We start from the raw sequence: 4,523 nt of genomic DNA on the forward strand, positions 1-4,523 counted from the left end.
TCTTTATCGATCCAGATTCTTAGCCTGTGTGACAGAGAGACGTAGGTGGGATGCCACTGATCACACACTATTATTGATCGACATTGGGTCATCTTTAACCCACACACAGTGTTCACTTAGCGCCCGCAGGGATATCAGCGTTTTGTTCTGCGGTGACACCTTAGCGCCTCAGGCAAGGCAAAGGCCACAACATGAAAGGGGACCCGGAGTGTTTGACCGCCACCGAGGAATCAATTCACACCCTGATTGTTACAATACAAAGGCCTCACTGTCTTTCCCCCTCTCTCCTTGAAAGACCTTAGCCTTGGATTGGCCCTGATTAGTAATTAACGCATTTGGCTTTCATCATGCAGGCATCAAACAAACATCGCTTCCTAGGTCTGTGATGATACTACGGTGCTGATAAACCAACCACAGTGCTGCATCTGTGAGAGTGAAAGTGGTGGCAGGGTTTCAGCAGTGCACGGAGGAGTCGGTGTCAGACAGATTAGATGAATTGCGGGACTTCTCTGGGTGGAGGGGTCAAAAGCAGGTCAAGTTGTGGAGAGCAGGATTTATGTGGCTGCTGGTTGTCAGAGAAACAATAATGCCACTTCAACAGGATCTATCATTTAGTTTTTCGCACCGGTAGTTTGGCTCACATATATAGACAGTGGTTTGTGGTTAAATATCTGAATGATGTAGAGACTACAAACAGTATAACATTATAGTTGAGATTATACTATTAATTCTAATTATATCTATTCTACTTATTCTACCTAAGTCAAAAAGTTGACTTAAAATGACAACGGTGACAAATGTGTGCATGTGTGCGTGTGTGCGTGTGTGTGTGTGCGTGTGCGCGTGTGCGTGTGTGCGTGTGTGTGTGTGTGTGTGTGTGTGTGTGTGTGTGCATGCGTGTGCATGTGTGTACAGTTTGTCAAACTGTGAAAAGAACTGACTGAGTTATTTCAGGCTCACACTCATGAATCAAAAGGACAAATCGCTCTGAGCGAGAGAGAAAAAAGAAATGACCCCAAAATAGACAAGTCTTATCAGTTTGGGAATGGTCATTACACCACCGAAAACAATGCCGTGACGAGATGGGAGCTGAGGTCGACCCTAATAACATGATCGGTCTGAGAAGGAAGTCAACCGTACTTCTGTCTTTGCGGATAAAAGTAATAAAAATGATAAACACGGACAGGTCTCAATTAGCCCCCAGTTAAGACAATGTGCTGGTCACTGTTGTAGGGTATGAAGGTCAGGCCAGCGAAAGTGAAGGGATGAAAGACATGACTCTCCCATGGTGGCTGACCTCCCTGCTCACTTCACTATGGAAACTTGGGTTTTTTCGCGGTCATTGATGGTTACCTTGCGCTGTCTGCTACCACTGATCATTCAAGAGGTAGTATGAATATACATTCTGCTACAAGGTCATATACCATTACCAAGTGCTTAGTTTTTTGTTTATACTGATACAATACACATCAAGGACTCTGAAAGGCACCTTCATAGTCAGGGGAAAGTGCATGTATCATTTGGACATGAGTTACATTATCGGTTTTCTGGTACATTGCACTTTTTTATTTCAAAACTCATTCAACCTAACTTATCATATCCTTTAGATATATAAAAAGAGGAATTGGTGCAACCTCGTAGCATGCCTGAGAGAAACGACTGAACCGTGGATGTATTCTCAGGAAAGAGACGTTGATTATTTTACTTTTCACTTCCGTTTTATTGTTGCTTGACCCCTGGCGGCGCACAAACCACAGAGGTCACCACAACTGGTGGTGAAAAGTTTCCAAACGTGTTGAGCATAACTTTAAGTCATATTGAAGATTTATCTTGGACTCGGGATTTGTTTTAATCAAACACACAGAGAATGAGGGCGAGAGAGACGGAGCGGATACGTTCATCTCTAAATAGCAGAGCTCAGAAAGAAACAGTTCTACTGTAGCCTACGTATCGTTATGTCACAGTTTGCTTGACTTATTTTTACTCCTTTATTCTGACATATTTATTTTTCTTTATCTTATTTCTACACTGTGCCCTGACCTCATCCCTTAAACAACGTGGTTCACTGGCTTCCTTTAAAACAGCCCTGAAAATTCACCTTAAGGGGGGAGGTAGTTATCACTTCTCCCTTAGACAGGCAACCCCCCCCCCCCCTTTTTCCCCTACTCTGTACATATAGTGTTTTATATTTGTGATATTGAATGTTTGGTGCTATTTTTTACATGTTGATGAATTGAATACCTACTAGGACCCCAATGGAAACAAGACCGCAACGACTTATTTGGTGTTATCCTTTTAGATAAAGTGTTTCACTGTACTTGTGCTGTTTTACATTTCTGTCTAATAATAAAAATAAAAATAAATATTCAATCAAAACTGTTGAAGTAACTGTTGAAGTAAGCTCCGCATAGCTCTTTGCCATCTAGACTCTCACATGAGAGAGAGAGAGCTGTGTGAGTGTGTGTGTGTGTGTGTGTGTGTGTGTGTGTGTGTGTGTGTGTGTGTGTGTGTGTGTGTGTGTGTGTGTGTGTGTGTGTGTGTGTGTGTGTGTGTGTGTGTGTGTGTGTGTGTGTGTGTGTGTGAGAGAGAGAGAACTAGGGTCACACGTGTGGGAGGGTATGCTGTGTGAATGTGTGCAACACACCATGTAAATTCATGTATCCTTGAAGTGTGCTGTAAACACTGTGACGACTTTATTTATTTATGCAACCTGAGCCAGCTGGTAGGGCTCGATAAGCATTATGTTTCTCCCTGTCCCCCCTTTTCAGCATCTTGGACACTCTATCATGTCAAATGGACTAGACCACCTGTACCATGGACTTCTTTGAGATTGTGCCACCGTGGCAACAAACTGCGGGTTCTTGTTCAACATTGCACTGTGTGTTGTACATACATGATATGTATTTTTATTTAATTTTTTGTTAAATAAAATGCTGGAAATAAACGGAACTGAACTGGGGCTGCTGGGGGGACTGCTGGGGAAACTGGACAACAGGGGCAATTCTGTCATTTGGGATCAATACAAGTAGGAAAAAAAGGCTATATGTTATTTTAGTCCCGACTTGTCCTTTAAATGCTGACATACTGAATATAATTATAGAACTCGTGTCACAAAACATAACAGCTTTCATGTTATTACCTGGGGTAGCTGAAAAAAAATCTTTGTTTTGTTTTTTGTTTTTTTCGCTGGCCCAGTGTATAACATGGCCAAGGAGATTCCCAACTGATTCCCAGCAGATCCCTGACAGATTAACAACGCCTGCAGAACAATGAGAAGAGAGTGGAAAGTGCTTCCTCTGTGCTGGTGCTTGTCTGAGCCACACACACATCCCCGTGCTGTGTGTGCACCCCTTTCCTCAGGGTCGGGGTGTGTGTGCTCCAGGCCCGGCCAACGTTCCCAGCAATCCCCTGAGGGAGGAGCCAGACTCTGTACCCTCCATACCACAGGCCAAACATCAACAAGTGCATGTGTTTGTGTGCATGTGTGTGTGTGTGTGTGTGTGTGTGTGTGTGTGTGTGTGTGTGTGTGTGTGTGTGTGTGTGTGTGTCTGTGTGTGTGTGTGTGTGTGTGTGTGTGTGTGTGTGTGTGTGTGTGTGTGTGTGTGCGTGCGTGCGTGCGTGCGTGCGTGCGTGCGTGCGTGCGTGCGTGCGTGCGTGCGTGCGTGCGTGTGTATGTACATGCATGCAATCCGTGCATGCAAGTTGAAGGTAGCTTCTTGCACTAATGTCTATGAACAGATACTGGCTGCAACAGTATGCTCATGCACCTTATTTTTTAATCTCATGTACATAATGTTTTGGATGGATATATATGTAAATATGTAGATACTTTTCATTTAATTTCATTCCTTCTTTTTTTTCATTCCCTTACCCCCCCTGCCTCCCCCTTTATTATTTTCTTTCTCTTTCTGGAAACAATCCAAAAACTAAGGAACTTGCACAAAAACGACAAAACTGTTTTACACCTGTAAACCTGTGATGTGTCAATAAAAGATGACTCTGATTCTGAAATAATGTTGACCAGTTTAACTTTTGTTTCCTATCATAATTTAATTATGTGACAAAGAAATGTCACACAGTGAAACTGGGGGGGAAACACAATGTCTGATACAAAAATATGCAACCTTTCACATCCTGATTCTGGATGATCTTTCATATCTCCTACGTCTGGCTCATGGACTGATTCTCAAGAAGGTTAACAATCGCAGAGAAGACACTGAAGCAGCTCGGACAGTTAAAACCTCTTCTATTAAGGTGCTAGGTACAACAAGTAATGACTGACGTTTCGATGCTACTGCATCTTCCTCAGAGTCATGGAGGTTAATAATCATTTGTTTGTCAGAGTTATATACCATACACTAATACACCAATTACAAACTTTACGCATTAATTAAGACAGTTTTTCAGAACTCAAGTGAAAGGTGAGGGTATGATGGCATATCACTCTTCAATCACCGCCGTGTGAGTTTTATTAATGCTCAACGACTGAAACCTTCATAAGAAAAGTGTGATTTCTATTTACA

The sequence above is a fragment of the Gymnoscopelus microlampas genome (genome assembly GCF_963454915.1).
Source record: "Gymnoscopelus microlampas genome assembly, chromosome: 22".
Classification (NCBI taxonomy): Eukaryota; Metazoa; Chordata; class Actinopteri; order Myctophiformes; family Myctophidae; genus Gymnoscopelus; species Gymnoscopelus microlampas.